This window comes from Hemiscyllium ocellatum, chromosome 19, assembly GCF_020745735.1.
Source record: "Hemiscyllium ocellatum isolate sHemOce1 chromosome 19, sHemOce1.pat.X.cur, whole genome shotgun sequence".
Taxonomy (NCBI): domain Eukaryota; kingdom Metazoa; phylum Chordata; class Chondrichthyes; order Orectolobiformes; family Hemiscylliidae; genus Hemiscyllium; species Hemiscyllium ocellatum.
The window spans coordinates 18,737,158-18,761,229 of NC_083419.1; positions in this window are offsets into that span (position 1 = coordinate 18,737,158).

A 24,072-nucleotide genomic window follows, 5' to 3' on the forward strand; every position below is an offset into this window, starting at 1 on the left:
GCTAAGTTCTGACTGGGAGGATAAAAGCTCTTTCTCTCTCTCTGTTTCTCTCTTTCTCACCACTGATTATAAGATGAAGTAAAGTATCTTTCAGCAGATTCAATCCAGACTCTTGTGGGCGTGAGTCCACTGACCAAAATTGCCCGTAATTCTCCACCAGCTTATGGCTCATGTGGAGAGGTTGAACTATCACGTTGTAGAGAGATGATCAGCTGCAATTAAGACCCACTAGGTATGGAAGTACATGTTGCTGCTGTTCAAGGCACAACAAATGGGCAATATGCTGGTCAGTACAACAAGAGTGTCAAAAAATAAATCACTGAATCGATAGATTCACAAAGAATATTTTTATTTCCATGCTCATCATTTGTCAAATTAGCTCAGGTTTTTAACTTGAGACACCCAGGTTTTCTGTCTATCAGCACTGACTGCCTCTCCATTCACGGATAACACTTATACTGGGGTGTTACTTTCTGCCATTGATCTTAATGTGACTTAACAAGCCAATTGTCAACCCACAGATCTCTGGGCTGATGGGGACAATGTCTATGAGGGTAATGGAGCTCAGAGTGCAGGATTTGCTACTCTAATCTTTCCTTCTGTGCCTCTGCAATGTCTCGTTATTAAGACGTGATGACTCAAGGCATAATGCACCTTCAATGGTCAAGTTGTTGCCTTTCTGACCACTTGCTAGCGAACCCAGTCAATAACATCAATGCTGCCAAACTTAAAGGACAGATTCAGAGTGAGGTCAAAGCATTTTCTTTGCCCTCCCCTGAAAAACTGGCCATTTGAAGATAGAGAGAGAGACAGAAAAAGAGAGAGAGAAAACAACCCCTGATGGGGGATGTGAGTTTTCAGCTGCCAAGGATGCAGTAGCACTTCATCAATGATTGGGTTAGTCACAGTTTTGCCTGAACGCTGGTGGAGTTGGCTTCAAGAAGAACACCAGCATTTGTTCACCAGTCCTCTTATTGAAGCTGGAGAATGCAGTGGAGGATTTGCTGGTCGAATTTCTGTAATGTTTGTATGGGCCAATGATACACAGTCCAAATCAATCCAAAGATACAGGAGCGTGTGCCAACAACTGCTCTGTAGGGTTGGCCGTTTCTTGACTTGTGAAGGTGTTTGTTGTCAAGCCCTCACTGCAGAGTGTAGGCCTGATGCAGCTGTTCCAGCGTTGCTCAAGACTATTTTTCCTGAGCCTATCTGATATTTAGTGGAGGAGGATCACCCTATTATAAAGCCAGGCACAGTTCCCAAAAAATAGGAAGGTTTATTTTTTATAATTATGATGCTTTAAGTCTGGTGCAGATTCATTTATTCCTTCCAAAAGCTAGACTGGAATTCCGTGTCTTCATCCATAGACTGTGTGTGGCAACACTAGAATGGCTGGAACCCATGTAACATGGACATTAAAACCCTCAGAATCTTTACATTAAACATCTCCACAAGAGTGTGTGTCCCCCCCCGGCTATCAACACAGAAATAAATCATGAGTTTACCTCCTTTATATGTATCATTGCCTTATCAGCTCCCCAAATCTCTGACATCACAAGTGCGTCTGCATTTGGATGTGTGGATGTTTGAGTCTGGATGCTTCACACTGTTTCTGGGACACAATCTCTTTGGACTTGAAGTTTAGGTATCTGACCTGACAACTCTCGATCCTGATTCTGAGCTGTGATTCATTTCTCTACCCGAAGGACTTTTTTAGCCCTCAGATATCATTTGCAGACAATTTTCTTCTTTATGGATACTATTGTTGATCCATTGCCTTCTCTGGACGTGTCTTAGTCTCCTCAAGTCCCTCCTTGGAAGATAGCTGCTCTGTTAGCATAAGGGTTATTTTCTTATAATCTCCTGGATTTCTGGAAGAGGAAATTGCTTTCTAATTGGACGAGGTAGATCCTGTTTTTGTAACATCCCAGATGCTTGGACCAGGCACTTTTTCATCTTGATCATGTCCTAGATTCCAAGCCTGGACCCATGGAATTACATGCAGATCTTCTCTTTTGACCTATCAACCAGGCTAGAAGTCTACAGTCACTCATAATGTTTGTTTGATGATTAGAGTAAACCTTTCCAGGCACTCAGTCATGTTACTGAAAATTCTTGCTCACTCAACACCAGCTCTGTCAGTGGCATTAATTTCTCTGTTGTCTGAAGGTGATCAATGAAGTATCAGTGAAGTGGGTTGGCTTGCTCATTCCACTTCTCAGTATTCACTTCTTTTTCCAAGTTTGGCTGGGTTTTAGCTCCTGATCAACCTTGAATGATAACAGAGGTGTTCTCCAGACTTGACAATCTTATATAATTGAGACTGTGGTGCTGGAAAAGCACAGCAGGTCAAGCAGCATCCAGGGAGCAGGAGAATTGATAATTCGGACCAGAACCCTTTATCAGGAATGAGGCCAGAAGCCTTGGGGGTGGAGAGGTAAATGGGAGGGGGTGGGGCTCGGGGAAGGTAGTTGAGAGTGTAATAGGTGGATGGAGGTGGGGTAGAGGTGATAGGTCGGAGAGGAGGGTGGAGCGGATCAGTAGGAAGGAAGATTGACAGATGGGATAGGTCATGAGGACAGGCCTAAGCTCGAAGGTTGGAACTATGGTAAGGTGGGGGAGGGGAAATGAGGAAACTGGTGAAGTCCACATTGATGCTCTGGGGTTGAAGGGTCCTGAGACGCAAGATAAGGCATTCTTCCTCCAGGCGTCTGGTGGTGACGGAGTAGTGATGGAAGAGGCCCTGACCTGTATATCCTTGGCAGAGTAGGGGAGGGTAGTGTTGAAAGTTTGGTCATGGGCGGTGGGGATAATTGCTGCAGATGTCCCGGAGATGTTCTCTAAAGTGTACTGCGAGAAGTCGTCCAGTCTCCCCAATACAGAGTAGACCGCATCGGGAGCAACAGATACAATAACTGAAATATAATTGTAGCTTTTAGTATGGGATACGAGATCTTTAATCATTTTTGAGACTTCTGACCACCACACTGCTGACTGAGTCTGTACACCTGGCAATGTGTATCCTTTCGAATATATCTAACACCAATGCAATGATAAACCATTGTGATTGAGAAGGACTATTGGCTATCAAAGTTTGTTCTCAACCAATTTGCTGGAGTTTTGGTCCGGACATGTTAGTGAACGGGGAGGCAGTGGTGTAGTGGGGAATGTCAATCCATAATCCCGGCAAGTTGTTGTACCCTACCATGGTCATTGGTGATATTTTTAAAAAGGTAAAATGGTTAAAAAGGATAGCCTAATAGTGACTACTGTCGATTGTTGTAAAAGCCCATCTGATTCACAAATGTCCTTTAGGGTAGGAAATCTGCTGTGCCCTTACCCAGATTGGCTTAAATGTGACTCCAGACCCACAGCAATTTTGTTGACTCTTGACCTCCTCGTGGGTAGTTAAGGATGTGCAATGAATGCTTCCCTAGCCAGTGGCGTCCACATTCATGAATCAATTTTAACAAAATACAGTGTTAGTCTCTCTTTTATTTGTGTCAAATTTGATTGAGCCTCTGTTGCTGGCCAACGTTTCATCTTGGCACATGAAATACTTACTTTATTTCATCAATGATCAGCTCAACCGTTTATTTTTTTCTTCATGACCTGTCAAGAGTTTAGAAAGTCTAATTAAATCTTCCACTGGTTTTCCCTTGGGCAAGATGATGTCTCAATGGTTAGCACTGCTGTCTCTCAGCACTGAGGACACAGTTTGATTCCAGCCTTGGGTGACTGTCTGTGTGGAGTTTGCATGGTATCTCTGTGTCTGCATGTGTTTCCTCCAGGTGTTCCAGTTTCCTCCCACAGTCACAAAAATGTGCAGGTTAGGTGGTTTGGCCATGGGAAATTGCCTGTAGTGTCCAGGGATGTGCAGGTTAGGTGGATTAGCTGTAGGAAATGCAGGGTTGTGGGGATAGGGTCAGGGTACTGGGTCTGGGTGGGATGCTGTTCAAAGGGTTGGTGTGGGATCAATGGGCTGAATGGCCTGCTCCCACAATGTGGGGATTTTATGACTGGTTGAAAATGCTTTGTTTTGTCTTGCTCTGAATGTTTTCAATCTCCACTGCTCTTGGCACTTACTGTGCTTTGACATTCTAATAGCACATCTGTTATCTATCGTCAGGCAGAATTTCCTGAATACAAAAGAGTCTTGGTGCCATTCAGTCTTGAATTCTTCCTCTTTCTATTTTTGAAAAGCAACATATATCACCCAGATCATCAAAATGCAATACTTGTGTCTCAAGTTGCAAAAGTCTACAAATTTTCAATTATAACAGTCCATTTCAGTAAATTATTGCAAATAATGAAAAAAAATATCGCTTTTTAAACATTTAGGCCAGACCACACAATGATGGCAAAATGATGTTCTCTGACGGACATTTGTGAATCAGTTGGGGTTTTTATGTCAATTGTCAATGGTTGCATGGTGACCATTTGGCCATTTTAATTCCAGATTATTAATGAATCAAAATTTCACCATTTGCCAACATTGGGTTGGAACCCATATCCACCAAACACTAGCCTGGAGTTTTACATTGGTAGCCCAGTGTCAATGCCGCTACGTGACCACCTCCTCTGGGCCAGTTGCTCTGTGGGAGGGTAGTCAAACCTCCTCCTGACTTGTAAGGAAGTTGCCATAATGATATGCAGAGACTGAAAAGTGAAGTTGATTGATTGCAAACAATGTACACATTTTCATCTCTCTGATGTGTGCTGCATTGTGGTATACCTTGTAACATTTCTGTGCTCTTCACAGTTATCCCACCCTCACTAGATAGTCTGATCTTTTTAGGCCGTCGATTCTGCTTCTTTATCCTTGGCAACTGATCTGATACAAAATTGATCTCAGCACTTGTAAGAAGCTGCAACTTTAATAGGATATCCATTAGGTTTTGTGAAAACTAGATTATTGGAATCACCAAATTTCCCTATAGATGCCTCTGTCATATTTTCTAAAGATTGCTGTACGATATTAAGATTTTTATGCATAACATCCTCCTTTTCTGCAACTCTGTAATTGTGTACTTCTTCTGCAACTAATGTTAGATTTTACAGCAATGTTGAATTTTAAGAACCTTTGCCTCCATGAAGTCCAATTTTCTTTGACTGTATGGTCCATTGCTGGCCTTGAACCTGCTAAGAAGTACATCTTTTTCCTATTTTGTCAATCTGCTGTTTAATCTTGTTACTGAAAAGATATTTTAAATCTGCATCATTGCAACGCTGCTTCAATTTTACTCTTCTTTAAGTTTGTCCCTTGCATCCATTAATGAACCACTGTAAAGTCTGTGAGACTCTGCGCAGCATTCTCTTTATTTGTCAGTGGTTTTTAACTCTCTGTTACTGTATGACTGTTAAACTCTTTGATGAAGTCTTAAAATTGTACTACTGGTTATTCTTGTCTTGCTTTGCAGGCTTCATTGTTTTTAAATCTGTTTCTTTGTAATACTGTATCTCTGTACTGCTTACTGTGCTTTTCCAACTGTGTGAGGGTTTTATGGAGTTGGAGGTTATCAGGATCAGTCATGATTGTCATTAAGTGGTGGACCAGACTAGTTGTGTCAAATGGCTAACTTCTGATCCCACATCGTCTGGTTTTGTGGTCTTATAGTAATGAAACCAAAAGTAAGTCTTTGTAATGTTCTGTTGGGAACAATTATTTGTGTTCTTTGTTGCCATTGCAAAGACAAAGCAAATCAAATCAAACACTTGAAGCTAGAACCAGCAGCTGTGGTGGCTTCAGTAATTGTATACTTGGTGCTTTCTAAAACAAGTAGACCAACAGAACATCACAGTTCGGATGAGAGAGAAAGTTCTCTGCTGGTTCACACTACCCCACTTTAATTATAAATATCTTTTGGCTTATCTGTACTGGCTTTAATCTTGGTGTCTGCAATTTCTTGTTAATACTCTTATCGCTTCATCCCCCAGGATCTTTCATTAATAATTAATAATAAACTAACTTGATCAACAGTTTAGTCCAAAGCTGGTCTGCTTTAACTGGAATCTTTGCAAATTAAACCATTGCTATTTTTAAAAATCACTCATAGGCCGTAGGCTTCACTGTCTGGGCTAGCCTTTCGTTGTTCTTGGCTAATTGCCCTCGAGAAGGTGGTGGGCACCTGCCTTCTCGAACCGCTGCAATCCATGAGGTAATGGCTTGGTACGACTGAGTTATAGGGTGCTGGTGAGACCTGCACTGAAATTGCCCTGCAACCCATAAGAACCATAACCCATGAGAAAGGATGTACTGGCACTGGAGGGGGTGCCGAGGAGGTTCACTAAGTTGATTCCGGAGTTGAGAGAGTTGGCTTATGAGGAGAGACTGAGTAATCTGGGATTATATTCATTGGAATTTAGAAGAATGTTGTGGGGGGCACGAATCTGATAGAAACATATAAAATCATGAAGGCAATAAATAAGATAGATGTAGAGAGGACGTTTCCACTGGCGGGTGAAACTAGGACAAGAGGGCATAGCTTCAAAATCAGAGGGAGCAGGTTTAGGACTGTATTGAGAAGGAACTTCTTCATCCAGAGGGTTGTGGATCTATGGAATTCCTTGCCCAGTGAAATTGTTGATGCTACTTCAGTAAACGTTTTTAAAACTAAGATAGTTTTTTTTTTAACAATGAAGGAATAAAGGGTGATGGTGAGAGGGCTGTGAAGTGGAACTGAGGCCACAAAAAGTCCAGCAGTGATCTTGTTGAGTGGGTGAGCAGGCTGGAAGGGCTGAGTGGCCTACTCCTGCTTCTGGTTCTTCTGTTCTTATGGGTTGCAGGGCAATTTCAGTGCAGGAAAATTATTACGCATCTGGAGCAGGCCAGACTGTGTATGGATGGCAGATTTCCTTTGCAGAAGGACATTAGTGAACCAGATGAAGACTTATAACAATCACTAGTTGCCTCATGCCATCACTATTGAGAAAAGTTCTCAATTCTGGATTGATTCCTTAATTACCGGTATGTAGAAATTGAATATGAGGGAAGCTTGAACACAAGCATCAACAGGTTTGAGAACAATTTCTTCCTTGCTGAGTGGACCTCTTTAACTTCAAATAATGTTGATCTTGCTTTTGTTGATCTTGCTTTGTGCACCTCCTATGCAGCCATAGCCTTGTATGCCCCGTTTTGTCCAAGAACCCGATGATCTATAAATCCTTGTTCTCTCTGATCTGCTTGTACTACTCGCAAAATAATGCTTTTCACTGTACTCGGGTACATGCAACTACAATAAATCAAATTAATGCTTTCAATGTATGAGTTTTGGTCCATGATTTATTAGGATTATCATCACGCTGCTGCCTTCCCTATAGTGCCATCAATTTTACTCCAATGCCACAAAGTATCTTTATTATTTTGGAAAAGTTCACAAACAATTATTAACAGATACAATCTGCCAAATGTACTTCAGGTTTCATTGATAAATGTGCTTGTAACTCACTAACTTAGAATGGAGGGTGGGCCGTAGTTAAAGCATCATTCAGAGACTTTACATACATTTTCATAGGTAATTAGTTTCCTTTAGTTGTCTATTCATAAAATTAGCCCTGCTTTAATTATGCATCTTAATTACATTCATTTACATTCCACGGACATGCACAGTGGCACTGTGACATTTAATTAGTCTACAACTTCCTCTCACTGTTTGATCATTAAGATGCAAAGAGATTTTTCAATTTTCTCTGCGATTTGTTGAAACAGTTTGCAAATTTAGGAGACACAGCATTTCTAACCTTGGCCGAACTTTCTCAAAAAATCAGCAGGCCTTGATGTACAAATATTTGCAAACAAAATAAACCTTTCAAATTGAATGTCTTCTTTCATGCACATTATTAAATTAAAGAGGTCAAAAATCCATGTTTCATTTCCACTATCTGAATTCCTTAATTTGCAACAAAATAACCTTTGACCAATAAAAAAATTAAATTTTCTGTTTTTGGTTTCAGCATTTGAATAATGTTAAGTTACTCATCATTAAGTTCGCAATTTTTCACAGATTCAGTCTCAACCTTTACAATGAAATATTGGAAATCCAAAACAACATCGTCATTTAGCAGTTAACATATGAGAAGTCCATGCAAAAGTCAGATAATTTATTGTTATTAGTGCAATTCCTTATGAATAAGAAATACAAGCAAAGATAGAACCTGTGATTATACCTCAAAATGCATCTCATTAGCTATGCAGTATGGGGATATCTAATGTCACATGGCATCAATGTGGATTTCACCAGTTTCCTCATTTCTCCACCCACCCCACCTTACCCCAGTTCCAACCTTCCAGCTCAGCACCGTCCTCATGACCCATCCCATCTGTCCATCTTCCTTCCCACCTATCCGCTCCACCCTCCTCTCCGACCTATCACTTTTACCCCGACCTCCATCCCCCTATCACATTCTCTGCTACCTTCCCCCCAGCCCCAACTGCCCTCCCCACCCCCCCCGCCCTCCCGTCCTCCCATTTATCTCCCCACCCTTGAGGCTCCCAGCCTCATCCCTGATGAAGGGCTTCTGCCTGAAATGTCGATTTTCCTGTTCCATGGATGCTGCCTGACTTGTTGTGTTTTTCCAGCACCACACTCTTGGCTCTATTGTCACAAAAGGCAAGTCCTTCTTTTTTAACTGCTAATAGGTTTATTTAATGGCTACAGTATAGAATATAATTCAGACCATCATAATTCGATTTGCTTTGATTTGATTTATTGTGGTCACATGTACCTAAGCAGGATGATAGTATTTGTTTTGTGAGTATACAGGCACATCATAGCATAGATGGACATAGAGATCATGGAATACTTAGACAGGGCAAGACACACAAGGTACGACTGTTTAGGAGGTGAACAAAGCAAGATTAACATTATTTGAAGTTAGAGAGGTCCGTTCAGCTGTCTAATAACAGCAAGGAAGAAGCTGTTCATAAACCTGTTAGTGCGTGTGTTCAAACTTCTGTACCTGCTGCCTGATGGAAGAGGTTGGAAAAGAGCCTTACAGGGATGGGAGGAGTCTTTGATGATGTTAGTAGCAGTTCTATGGCAGCGAGAAGTATAAATGAAATCCATAGATGGAGGTTGGCTTCCATGATGGTCTAAGCTGTGCACACAACTTCCGAGAGTTTCTTTTCATCCTATGGAAAAGCAATTGCCATCCACCATACCTCTAAAAATATATTGATAGAGTAGAGTAGACTTACAGTGTGGAAACAGGCCCTTCGGCCCAACAAGTCCACACCGACCCGCTGAAGCGAAACCCACCCATACCCCTTCATTTACCCCTACCTAACACTATGGGCAATTTAGCATGGCCAATTCACCTGACCCGCACATCTTTGGACTGTGGGAGGAAACCGGAGCACCCGGAGGAAACCCACGCAGACACGGGGAGAACGTGCAAACTCCACACAGTCAGTCGCCAGAGTCGGGAATTGAACCCGGGTCTCAGGCGCTGTGAGGCAGCAGTGCTAACCACTGTGCCACCGTGCCGCCCATTCTTTGTTTTGAATATGCATATCTTTGTACCTAGCTTTATAAGGACTGTAATGCTGATCTTTTAACTTTATTTCTTCATTTTTCTAATTTGTATGGAAGATTTTCGTACCCAGGTATTTTTGTATCTAATGGAAACCAGAAGGACTGCAGATGCTGTGAACATTCTGAGGAAGGGTCACCGGACCAGAAATGTTAACTTTGATTTCTCTGCAAAGATGCTGCAGAGCTTTTCCAGCAACTTCTATTTTTGTGTCTTTGAACCAAAGACGGTCAGCACTGGAAATGCTGACTTAGTACACTTTTCATTGTTCTCTTGAATCTCTGCACTTGAATACATGTGGCTATAAAACTAATTCTAATTCTAGTTCTATTTCTTATTCTAGTTCAATAAGGGTGTCCAGGATCTGTATGGACTGAGCAATGAAGTCTCCTTATTCTTTCAGAAACCCTCCTGAGACACAGAAGGCTGGCTTTCTTCCTGTTAGTGGTGAGAAACAGAGTCAAAAATCGCACAATACCAGGTTATAGTCCAACAGGTTTAATTGGAAGCACACTAGCTTTCGGAGCGATGCTCCTTCATCAGGTGATTGTCGCTCCGAAAGCTAGTGCTTCCAATTAAACCTGTTGGACTATAACCTGGTGTTGTGCGATTTTTAACTTTGTACACCCCAGTCCAACACCAGCATCTCCAAATCAGAAACAGAGTCAGCACTGTTTCTGTGTCTGATCATTCCCATGGGGGCTATCTGTCACACATTGGGATCTGCACGTGTCCACTTTTGAAGATGGATGCCATTCAGAGTTCTTCCAGTTTGAGGGAAGCAGCAGACTGTAGTGAAGGGAAGTAAGAGAGAGGGTGCTTCCGCGTGGAGGTGGCTTGTGATTAGTATCTTTAACACACTCACTTGGTCCTTGCACCACTGCAGAAGGTGGTATGTGATTGTTCCTACATCCAAGAAGTAGCACAGAGAAATTTTGTATGTCTCACGGTTAGTATATCTACCTTGAAGAGTCATATAAGTGATATTATCAATGTATCATAGCATGTGACTGGACATTATAAAGGCCTTGAATCCCATTCTAACTGAGATCACTTGAATCATGGTATATATGATAAGCACTAAAGTGGCTGTGAATGCAATATTTATACATATCATTGAGCTGTAATTAACATCTGTTGGATCTTTCAATATCATGTTACCCACACCTTGTTCTCATATTATGGGAAATAACATGAGCATTGCTAATACAGGTATGCTTTTGGAGCCAAAGCTCACACAGGGAGATCTCTTTAACATTGTAGGGTATGGTGGTTACAATGTGCCCACTGCTGGGTGCTAGACAGTTAAACGTGCTCTACCATCCATGGAAAACTGGATTCCAATCGGAAAATTCCTGCCGGCTTCCATTAATTCAACTTAACAGAGCTCTTGGTGAGCTGTATCAGCTGCCTGCTGTGTGGATGAGGAGATCCCTGTCAGTATCAATCCCACCTTGACTGGAGTGCAACAGTAGCAATAGACCAGTGCACTCTGCAACACTATTTTCACACGCTGTCCAACTTCTGACTCACAGCCAGTTCAAAGCTGTAAGTCCAGTCCATGGTGTCTGAACTGGGAAGCTTCTGTCCGAATATTGAAGTCAATATCAAGTTGATTACAGAAAGAGAAAAAAAGAGAGGGAAAGAAAAATAGGTAAAGAGAGAGATAAAATGGTTAGAAAGAAACACTATAAACAATTCTGTTTTTAAGCTTCCAACAATGAATCAAATCTAAAGAATGAGATTTCATATCCTAAAATAAATTTCCAGGATCAGAGTGACTTTTTGGCACTCATCGCGATACCACCAAGTGTGAAAAAAAAGTTACTTGATGGCACTTTCCTGTGTAGGGGCCTTTTGAGGTGTAATAGTGATGTCCCTATCTCTGAGCCAGGAGACCTGCTCCAGAGGTGTGCAATAATATCACTGAACTGGCTGATTTAAAAATGTCTTGCACTTTCCAGTTGTGTTGCATGGGCCAGTACACGGAGTAGAAAAAAGATCCACTGGATCAGTTCCACAGATGAGGAACTTGAGTCCTGAAGATAGATTGAAGATGCAACTGTATATCTGGGAGATTTGAAGGCTGTGAGGAGATTTGATGTAAGTCTTCTAAATCATGAAGAATCTTAACAGAGTAGATAAAACGAAACTGTGATTGTGGAAGAGTTGAGAATAAGAAGCATAGGTTTCAAGTTATGGATGAAGGAAGCAAAAGGCACATGTGAGTCAACCCTGTCATGGGTGATCTAGTGGTAATGTGGTAGTGTCCCTCCCTCTGGGCCAGGAGGTCTGGGTTCAAATCCCACCTGTTCCTAGAGTTGTATCACAATATACTTGAGCAGATGCATTAAAATTATAAATGTCTTTTAATGCAGTTAAGATCTGGAATCTGCCACTTGGGAATACTGTGGAGAAATGTTCAATTGAAGTGCTCAAGAGGGAATTGGATTACCTGAATTGGGGAGAAGGCGCAGGGCTACAGGGTGAAGGTGGGGTAATGGCACTCGATAAGTTGCTCCTTCACACAACTATGACATGCTGAATGGTGTCTTTCTGCTGGCACCACACTGATAAGTGCTACAATTTCATACCCTTGATGCGTATCAATGCCAAGCCTGTCAGTACGATACCAGTGGGGAAGAGCCGACAGACAAGCAGATCATCTCTGTCAGGAACTTCCTCATCTCCGTACATGTGCAGTCTCTAGTTGTCACTGTCCAATTTACTCCTTAATCACAGTGAAAGCTGATAGTCTATTTCAACAGCAAAATCTACTAATCTTTATATCAATCATCATTTGCTTTCCATTTACAGACTTCCCTGTACCCTCTAGGAATGCAGGAGCCCAATATTGCTGGATGAAAGCTACATGTATTGCTCCTTTGCCTGCTACTTTGAGGCAAGTGCTAATCTGTTCATTTGAAGTGCATTAACACTGCTGTAAAATATGATATAGGAACAACCTCCGGCAGATCAGAATAATGGAGGACAGAGTGTTAAGTGTCTTGAAATATTAAGATAGACAAGTCCCCAGGGCCAGACAGGATCTATCCCAGAATACTGTGGGAAGCAAGGGAGGAAATGGCTGGTGGCATTAACAGATAGCTTTGCATCCTCTTTGACCTCAGGCAAGGTTCCAGAGGACCGGAAAATGACCAATGTTTAAGAAAGGAAACAGAGATACAGAAGGTACAGAAGGTAGAGTCTCATGGGATCTAGGATGAGCTGGCCAGATGGATACAAAACTGGCTTGGTTATAAAAGGCAGAGAGTGACAATGCAAGGGTGCTTTTCAGAATGGAGATCAGCAACTAGTGGTGTTCTGCAGGGTTGAGTGTTGGGACCATTGGATCAGTTCCACATTGTTGTTTGCAATATTTCTAAATGATCTAGAGGAAAATATGGATTAGATTAGATTAGATTAGATTACTTACAGTGTGGAAACAGGCCCTTTGGCCCAACAAGTCCACACCAACCCACCGAAGCACAACCCACCCATACCCTTACATTTACCCCTTACCTAATACTACGGGCAATTTAGCATGGCCAATTCACCTGACCCGCACATCTTTGGACTGTGGGAGGAAACCGGAGCACCCGGAGGAAACCCACGCAGACACGGGGAGAACGTGCAAACTCCACACAGTCAGTCGCCTGAGACGGGAATTGAACCCAGGTCTCTGGTACTGTGAGGCAGCAGTATAAGTGGTCTGGTTAGAAAAGTTGCAGATGACACCAAAGTTGGTGGAGTTGCAGATAATAAGGAGGACTGTCAAAAGATACAGCTGGATACAGATAGATTTCAGACTTGGGCAGAGAAATGGCAATGGAGTTTACTCCAGCCACATGGGAGGTGATGCATTTTGGAAGGTCAAATTAAGGTGCGAATTATACAGTAAATGGCAAAAAGCTTAGGAGCATTGACATACAGAGTGTTCTGGGTGTACAAGTCCACAGATCCCTGCACGTGGCAACACAGGTGAGTAAGGTGGGTAAGGTGGTCCAAAAGGCATACAGCACGTTCGTCTTCATTGGCTGGGGCATCAAATATTAAAGTTGGCAAGTTCTGTTACAGCTGTACAACACTTCAGTTAGATCACATTTGGAATATTACATGCAATCTGTTCGTCACAATACCAAAAGTGATAAGTTGAAGATAGAAACAGTGACCATATAGAAAATGGCGCCTGGCGTGTCGGGTAAAATGGTCAATGTTTGTGGGGCATTGGCTGTATTGACCGACATGCTGAGCGAGACACAAACTGCTAACACTGCAACTTGTAAGGTTCCCTAAAAGAAGTCCGAATAAACAAGTCCATAGTACACCCACCAAGTCAAGGGGCAGTCACCAGAACAATTCTGATATCTGAATGTTTAACTTTAGAAGAATGTTGATGTCTAAATGTTTAACTTGAGAGCAGTACAAGAATGCTGATGTCTTAATTAAAGAAAATGTTGATAGCTTATCTTCAGAAAAATGCTAATGTCTTAACTTGAGGTAATGCTGGCGTTTGTATGTCGGACTTAGAACATTCCTAATGTGTACGTTTATATTTAAGTATAACTTGATTAACATACTTTGTGATAACCCCATGACACGGGAAACTGTCTGGCGTAAGAACTTCTGTATATAATGACAATGTTTCCAATCGAAAGCTGAGCAACTACTGACTAGCACCCGGCGTGGGCTAGCGTGGATCTGCTACCAAGCTTGTTTGTATATGTGTATACTTGCAAACTTGAATAAAGACAGTACTGTTGACACTATTAATCAAGTGGTGGTTCTCTGTTCTCGGACAGGCGTTCACAAGAAGCCAGCAAGCTCGGGCTGAGCTTCCACAAAAGTACATGGATGCTTTGGAGAGGGTGCAGAGAAGGTTTACCAGGGTATGGCCTGGTTTGGAGGGTTTTAGTCATGAGAAGAAGTTGGATAAACTCAGTTGGATAAACTTGAAGGCTGAGGGGTGACCTGACAGAAGTCTACACAATTTTGACAAGCAGAGAAAGGATGAAGAGTCAAAGGCTTTTTCGCAGGGTGTAAAAGTCATCTATAAGAGAGCACAGGTTCAAGGTGAGAGGGTGAACATTTAGAGGAGAAGTGCAGGGAAAACATTCACAAAGAGGGTTATGGGTGCCCAGAATGCATTGTCAATGATGCAGGCATGTTAGCAATGTTTAAGGTGTATACACAAACAAAGGGATAGATACTGAGCATGGGCCATAAGTAGCGGATCTAAATAAGGACTAGGAATCGGGTGTGCTGAAAAGCCTGTTCCTGTGCTATGTTGTGTTGTATTTATAACAATCTCTCACATCTCCTGGATGTGACAGGGTCAATGTTGGGAGGTACAGGATGGGAGCGTTCCTGCATTTGAGCTTTCCCATTTCTGGGAGATGTGTGAATAGAGCAAGGATTTGGCTAGTCCAGATTCTGCACAAATCCCTGAATCTCGAACTCTGGGATTGCTCTGGAATTGCCTTGGAATGTACATTTTTCCTTAGCAGAGAAGACTGAATTGTTCTATTACACATGACCCTTCCTCCATCACAATGTCTGAAGTGGAGATGTTCGCCAATGATTGCACAAAGATCAGCACCATTCATAGCTCCCCAGATACTGAAATAGTTCATGTTCAAATGCAGCAAGATCTAAACAATATCCAGACTAGGGCTGACAAGTGGTAAATAACATTGGCGTCACACAACTGCCATGCAATGACCATTTCCAATAGAAGACAATCTAATCATCTCCCCTTGACATTCAATGGTGTTACCCTCAACCCTGATCAGAAATTCAACGGATCTCACTACATAAACACAGCAGCTCCAAGAGCAGGTCAGAAACTAGGAAGACTGCAGAAAGTAACCCACCTCTTGACTCCCCAGCATCTATCCACTATCTACAAGGCACAAGTCAGGAGTGCGATGGAATACTCCTCTCTTTCCTGGATGGGTGCGGTGCCAACAACAGTCAAGAAGCTTGATACCATCTAGGACAAAGCAGCCCACTTGATTGGCACCACATCCACAGGCATCCATTCCTTCCACTGACACTCAGTAGCAGCAGTGTGTATTATCTACAAGATGTAGAAATCTAATCGCGTCCATCTAGAAGGACAAGGGCAGCAGGTACATGGGGACACCACCGCTTGCAAGTTCCCCTCTAAGCCATTCACCATCCTGACTTGAAAATATATTGCGGGTCCTTTACTGTCACTAGGTCAAAATCCTGCAATTCCCTCCCCAAGGGCATTATAGAACATAGAACATTACAGCGCAGTACAGACCCTTCAGCCCTCGATGTTGCACTGACCTGTGAAACCAATCTGGAACCCATCACTATTTCACTACACTATTTCATTACCACCCATATGTTTATCCAATGACCATTTAAAGCCCTTAAAGTTGGAGAGTCTACTACTGTTGCACTCCATACCCTTACTACTCTCTAAGTAAAGAAACTACCTCTGACATCTGTCCTATATCTATCCCCTCATGCTAGCCATCATCATCTGAGGAAAAAGGCTCTCACTGTCCACCCTATCTAATCCTCTGATTATCTTGTATGTCTACGTTACGTCACCTCTCAACCTTCTTCTTTCTACTGAAAACAGCTTCAGCCCCCTCAGTCTTTCCTCATAAGACATTCTCTCCACACCAGGCAACATCCTGGTAAATCTCCTCTGAACCCTTTTCAATATTTCCACATCCTTTGTATTATGTGGTGACCAGAACAATACGCAATACTCTAAGTGCGGCTGCACCAGAGTTTTGTACAGCTGTAACATGATCTCCTGGCTCCAAAACTCAATCCCACTATCAACAAAAGCTAACAGACCGTATGCCTTCTTAACAACCCTATTAACCTGGGTGCCAACTTTCAGGAATCTAGTACATGGACACCGAGATCTCTCTCTGATCATCTACACTGGCAAGAATCTTACCATTAGCCCAGTACTCTGTATTCCTGTTACTCCTTCCAAAGTGAATCACCTCACACTTTTCGGCATTAAACTCCATTTGCCACCTTTCAGCCCAGTTCTGCAGCTTATCTATGTCCCTCTGTTACCTACAACATCCTTCAGCACTGTCCACAACTCCATTAACCTTAGTGTCATCCACAAATTTACTAACCCATCCTTCTACGCCCTCATCCAGGTCATTTATAAAAATGACAAACAGCAGTGGCCTCAAATCAGATCCTTGTGGTACCGCCCCTAGTAACTAAACTTCAGGATAAGCATTTCCCATCAACCACCACTCCCTGTCTTCTTTCAGCTAGTCAATTTCTGATCCAACTCACTAAATCACCCTCAATCCCATACCTCCATATTTTGCTCAATTGCCTACTGTGGGGAACCTAATCAAATGCTTTACTGAAATTCATATATACCACATCAACTGCTTACCCTCATCCACCTGTTTGGTCACCTTCTCAAAGAATTCAATAAGGTTTGTGAGGCACAATCTACCCTTCACAAAACCGTGTTGACGACCCCTAATCAAATTATTCCTTTCCAAATGCTTACAAATCCTATCGCTAATAATCTTTCCAACACTTTACCCACAACCAAAGTAAGGCTCATGGTCTGCAGTGATTCAAGACGACAGCTCACTATCACCTTCTCAAAGACAACTAGGGATGGACAGTAAATATACCCAAATATCATGAGTGAACTTTAAAAAAGCATCAATTTCTGAGTTTTGAAGGTATATTGCTGCAGTGGAGAAAAAGGAAAGGGAATGCAGAGGAACGTGCAATGAAAACAAAGGAACAGAAGAAATTCAACAGGTCCAGGGGCATCTGTGGAAAGAGAAACAGGATTAGCATTTTTATTTCTGATGAGAGTAACTGGACTGTAAATATTAACTCTGCTTTCTTTTCACAGGTGCTTCTAGCCTTGCTGAGCTTCGCCACCAACTTCTTTTTCATTTCAGATCTCCAGCATCCACAGTTCTTTGTGTGATTTTAGCATTTTGAGTCCACCATGTCTTCTTCATGACTGAGGAGGTCTGGAAAATTATTGTGTTGATGCTGCCCCAATTAAGGCGAAGGAGCAAATGGTGTCCGGGGCAAAGCCAAAGTGAGTGCTACTGGTGGTAAAAAAGAGTTTGAGATGTAAAATAAGTGTTAATAATAAGTGTGAATTGTAGAAAAGATATCAGCTCTGGAAAGAACAAACCCAGACAAACAAGGCACATGGAAATTGTTGCGTCAATATTGAATTCTGAAGGCTATAAAGTGCCTAAGTAGAACATGTGACTAATATGTATTTCTTAGGACATCCCAAAGTCTTCCACAGCCAACTAAAGTGTAGTGACTGGTATAATGTCCGAAACTCAGGAGTCAATCAGTGGACAGCAACCTCCCACAAGCTGTTAATGACAAGATCATCACTTTAATGACCTGATCATCACTTTAATGACCAGATCTTCATTTTTTTGTCTAACAATGTCTGTTAAGAGATAGTTCGAACTTGAGTGGGTTCTGAGCAGCCCCACTTGCAGCGAATGGGATCTGTTGTGAAGTGGGCTGCATGTCAGACCATCTCTGCTCACTGATGTTACATTAACATCGAGTGAATAAGCATTTCTCCAGACCAAGAGAGCCCTCCAGTGGATCAGACAGAAGTGTTATTACACTCCTTTCCAATTTATTCTGTTTTAGCCAGAAACTTGAAACTTTATGGGTGGCAAAGTGGCACAATGGGTGGCACAGTGGCATAGTGGTTAGCACTGCAGCCTCACAGCACCAGAGACCTGGGTTCAATTCCCGCCTGTGGGAGTTTGCACATTCTCCCCGTGTCTGCGTGGGTTTCCTCCCACGGTCCAAACATGTGCAGGTTAGATGAATTGGCCATGCTAAAATTGCCCGTAGTTTTAGGTGAAGGGGTAAATGTAGGGGAATGGGTCTGGGTGGGTTGCTCTTTGGAGGGTCGGTGCGAACTTGTTGGGTGGAAGGGCCTGTTTCCACACTGTAAGTAATCTAATCTAATCTTTATCTGGATTTCATGTCAACATCATAAATACTGTGTGAGTTTTGAGAATTTGTGTTCAGTTAGATCAACACGGACATTTCCACAGCCATCATCACAGAGATGTACATGGACACAAACACACACAAAAACAGAGAGGGATAGACACAAACACACAAAAAATTGTGTCACCTGTCAATAGCTTTGCTTATTTTATTTTATCTTCATTTATGTAGCGTAATAAACTTTTGTTTTGCTATTAAAAGAACATCTGCAGCATTGTGTGCTTATGTTTCAGTGAAGGAACAAAGCAAACTCTGATCTATCAAACCAGATGACTGGATCTGACTTGTCCAGTGATAACATCAGCTGGATCAGAATAAGAGGCAACAGCTCCTTATCCTGTACTATGTACAAGAATGTACTTGGAATTCTGAGAAATTCTTAACCACCATGATTTGGTCACTGATATAAATTTATTAATCCGGCATTGGCAATTAACGGCTTGGGTCAATCAAATGAGAATGAAGACTAAAAGGTTGCATTATGAGGATGTTTTATGGACAGGTTAAATCAAAGTGGGAGATGCTGATGTAGTAGAATTTGATTAGACTAATGTTCAGAGCCCTCGACTAATTATCTAGGAAAAATGCATTAAAATCTGACCATTGCAGCTGCTGGAATTTAAATGCAGTGAATTAATAACTCTTCGTGGCAAGTGGTTAAGGTCTGGAAAGTACTGCCCGATGGTACAATGGAGGCAGATTCAGTCAATGCATTTAAGAGGGAGTTAGACTGTTAGTTGAAGAGGAACCATATATCTGCTATGGGGAGAAGGCAGAAAAATAGTAAAGTCCTGTTGGATCTTGAATGTCTTCATCTGGTGAGGATGTTTCCTCTCATGGGAGAGCTGAGAACGAGGCATCACTGATGGAAAATAAGACATCAATCATTTAGGACAAGGGGAAAGAGGGATTATTTTCCCATGAGTGTTGAAGTCTTTGGAACTCTCCCTAAATGCAATAGAAACTGAATACTTTTACAATTTGGAGGAGCCAGTGTTGGACTGGTGTGGACAAAGTTAAAAATCACACAACACCAGGTTATAGTCCAACAGGTTTATTTAGAAGCACTAGCTTTTGAAGTGCTGCTTCTTCAATAACCACCTGATGCTAGTCCTTCCAAATAAACCTGTTGGACTATAACCTGGTGGTGTGGAATTTTTTAAGAGAGCGATTGCTGGCTTCTTGATGATCAAGAGAGGTGCAAGCTTACCGGGGTAGATGGGAATGTGAAATAATCAGAAACAAAAATAGAAGTTGCTGGATAAACTCGGTAGGTCTGGTAGCACCTGTGGACAGAATGCAGAGTTAACATTTCGGGGTCCAGTGACCCTTCTTCAGAATTGATTGTGGCTAGGAAAAGGTTGTCACCTATGCTGAAGGTAGGGTGGAGGGGAAGGGGAGAGGAGGAAACAATAGATGCAGATGGAGCCCAGAGAAAGAGAACAACTTTTGGACAGATAAAGGAATGAGTAAACATTAGCCAAGGGATTCAATAGCTGCTAATGGGGACTGATAATAGACTTGTTACGGTTGCATCCCAGGGGATGACAGGATCTGGCGTGTGTGTGTGTGTGTGGTTTGAAGTAAAGATTATGGGAGAATATGCTCAGGCCCTAAAATTGTTAAACTCCATATTGAGCCCAAAGGTTGAAGGGTTCCCAAGAGGAAAATGAAATGCGGACCTTCCGATTTGTGCTGAGCTTCCCTGGAACACTGCAGCAAACCAGAAGGAGAGATGTCAGCTGGGGAAGACGGTGGTGTGTTGAAGTGGCGGGTGGCAGGAAGCCCAGAGACATGTCTGCAGACAGAACGTCAGTGTTATGCAAAGCGGTCACCCAGTCTGCGTTGTGTCTCCCCGCTGTAGAGGAGACCACATTGTGAGCAGTATATATATAGGAGATTAGATTGTGTGAAGTACAGGTTCATTCAGAGAGGTGATACAGCCATGATGGGAATGAATGGGCTCTTTTTGCCATGTGAACATTCTGTGGCTGTGTTTGAATTGAGAAGATTGAAAGGATGGTCTGACCAACGTTTTTGACATGACAAGGGATTTGCTAGGGTGACTAACGAGAGAAGCCACTTCCTGTGTTGGGAGGTCTCCAGAAGATGGAAAGGGAATGGCACCCTGGCCATTCAGGCTCACTTCTTCACACAAAGGGGAATGGAAATCAGAAATTCCCTCCACCAAAAGACTTCAATATTGGGTGAGGGGGGGAGGTGACAACTATAATGTTCAAGACCAGGTTTTTGTTGAGTAAGTATCAAGACATATGGGGCAAGGTGGGGTAAATGGAGTTGAGATACAAAACCAACCATTGTCCAATGGAGTAGCAGGAAGGTCTCAGGGTCTAAATGTTCACCCTCCCTCATCACCCCATCCCATCTCATCGTCATCCCATGCAAAGCAACTGGCCCAGGTGGAGTCCCAGGCTGGAGACCCATATCCTACGCAGACCAGCTGTGACATCCTTAACTTCTCCTTACATTGGTCTGAAGTCCCCACCTACTTCAAGAAGACCAACATCATCCCAGTGGCAAAGTAAAATCAGCCTCCCACTATACTCCTTATACAATCATGACTGTGTGGCCAAATCTGCACAAACCTGTTTACTGATGACACCACCCATAGTAGGTCAAATCTCAAACAACAATGAGACAGAATACAGGAAAGAGACTGAGTGCTCAGCAGCATGGTGTAAAGACAACAATCTCTCCATCAACATCAGCAAAATGAAGGAGCTGGTCATTGACTTCATGAAGTAGAGTGATGGGGACATTCATGTCAGCATCAATGGTGCTGTAGTGGAGCTGGGTGAGAACATCGATCTCCTGGGAGTGATGATCACCAACAACTTGTCCTGGTCCACCAATATCAATGCGATGGTCAAGAAAGCACAACACCTCTCCTTCCTCAGGAGGTTAAGGAAATCAGTGTGTCCACAAAGAGTCTTACCAATTAGTGTAGATGTGCCAGAGAAAGCATCCAGTCTGGATGCATCACAGCATGGTAGGGCAACTGTTCTCCCTGAGACCACAAGGGATTACAGAGTTGTGAACACAGCCTCATCCATCACGCAAACCAGCCTTCCATCCATTGACTCCATCTATACTTCCTACTGTACCGGGAAAGCAACCAACATAATCAAAGATCCCTCCCACTCTAGTTATTCTCTCTTCCACCCTCGTTTGTCAGGCAGAAGATATAGTAATTTGAGTACAAGTATGAACAGATTCAAGAATAGTTTCTTCCCAACTATTATCAGACTTTTGAATGTACCTCTCAAATATTGATTCTGATATCTCCCTCTCTCTCTCTCTCTCTCTCTCTCTCTCTCTCTCTCCCCCCCCCCCCCCCCCCTCTCTCTCTCTGTGTGCACCTTCTCTGCAGCTGTAACACTGAATTCTGCACTCTGTCCTGCTACCAGGATGTGTTTTGTGTGGCATGATCTAACTGTAGAGCACACAAAACAATAGTTTTCGCTGTATCTCAGCATGAGAAAACAATAAATCAAATCAAATCAAATCATCACCTCCAAAGGAACACAGTTCTCGTATTCATCATTTCCAAAGGAACACAGTTAGTATTACACAGAACATAGGAGCTTACAGCATAGTACAGGCCCTTAGGCCCTCAATGTTGCACCATTCTGTGGAACCAATCTGAAGCCCAGCTATCCTACACTATTCCATTTTCATCCATATGTTTACCCAATGACCATTTAAATACCCTTAAAGTTGGCTAGTCTACTACAGTTGCAGGTAGTGTGTTCCATGCCCCTTGTGCTCTCTGAGTAAAGAAACTATCTCTGACGTCTGTCCTATATCTGTCACCCATCCATTTAAAGCTATGTCCCCTCGTGCTAGCCATCTCTGAGCTGTTCCCACTAAGTCACAGCTGGCCATTGGGTGTTTGAGAATGGTGACTGTCCTCTCAACAGGAAAGCTTCTAACTTCCTGCTGCCCGCACCCCTCCTTGTACTTTCTCTGAAAAACAGATGAGTTTGCTTTCTTGTGGTTTCTTCACAGGGAAATGCCTTCTCTGGTATTCAGTCAAACAAAACAAGCCCATTAAACAAAAAAAACATGAAGAACTGTAGATCCTGGAAATGACCAATAAAAGTTCTGCTGCTGTCCTGAAGCAGGGTCACTGGTCTTGAAACAGTAACTCTACTTTCTCTCCACAGACGATGCCAGATCAATCGAGCCTATTGCTGAGGCAGCTTTGAGCAGCCTGCTTCCTGTTGTCTCTACCAGTCACCAGGATGGAACACAGTCACAACTGACATTCAGTCTAATGGCAAGTGACTTACCAAGATCTTCAGGAGGGGACAACCTCAGACTTCTTTTATGTAATTAACCGCACCCCTCCCCCATCATTGAATTTTCAGACATGGCTGATGCAAGATCAGGTTTTGGGATGTTTGGTCATGTGATCGGTACTGTAAATGTAGGTTGTTATTGCTGGATTGGGGAGAGAATGTTCCAAGCACGCAGAAGACGTTCATCCCCAAAGGAGTAATGCCCCACACAAACCTCCTGCCATTCTTCTTCATCGCCCCAGTCACTATGGTGACAGCCTATACTTCTCTGTCCAAAGAATTCCTCTAGCTCCCCTTCAATTGCAGCTGCACCATCCACCTCTTTGTGGCCCTGGGCACTCACCTCATGATGCTCTGGGTAAAGTGGATTCTCCTGAATTCTAAATGAATCCATTTCTGATTATCTTATATTATATTGATTACCTTATCTTATATTGACAACTCCTAGTTCTGATCACTTCCGCAAGAGGAACATCTTTGCCAAGTCTATCTTATTAAACACTTCAATAGCAAATAATTCCATTATTTTCAAAACCTAAACAAGTCACCCCTCAGTCTGCGGTTTTCTGCACAGAAATTTCCCAGCCTGATTAATCGTTACCGAGGGTAATAATTGCTTAGTTCTGGGATCAATACCTTTTCAAACAACATTTAATCTGTTTCTTTCTTTCAATTACATGGAGATCAGGACTGTAGAACAAGTGTGGTTCAATCAATGTTCAAGTTTAACCAAGGATTTTACGTCTTTATTTTATCAACACCACACAGCTTCCAACTGTGGAAGTGGATGTGGGTGGTTTTCTTGTTAAAACAGCTCTAAGGCAAGTCTGAGATTAGGGAAAGAGCTAGCGACCACATACAATTCAAGGAACGGCTGGAGAGGCTGGGGCTATTTTCCCTGGAGCATAAGAGGCTAAGAGGTGACCTTAGAGAGGTTTATAAAATCATGAGGGACATAGATAAGGTCAATAGCCAAGGTCTTTTCCCCAGGGTAGGAGAGACCAGAATTTGAAGGCGTAAGTTTAAGGTGAAAGGGGAAAGGTTTATTTGGGACCTGGGGGACCACTTTTTCACAGAGAGAATGGGTGTGTATATGTAACGAGCTGCCAGAGGAAGTGGTAAAGGCAAGTACAATTGCAACATCTAAAAGACATTTGGACGGGTACATGGATAGGAA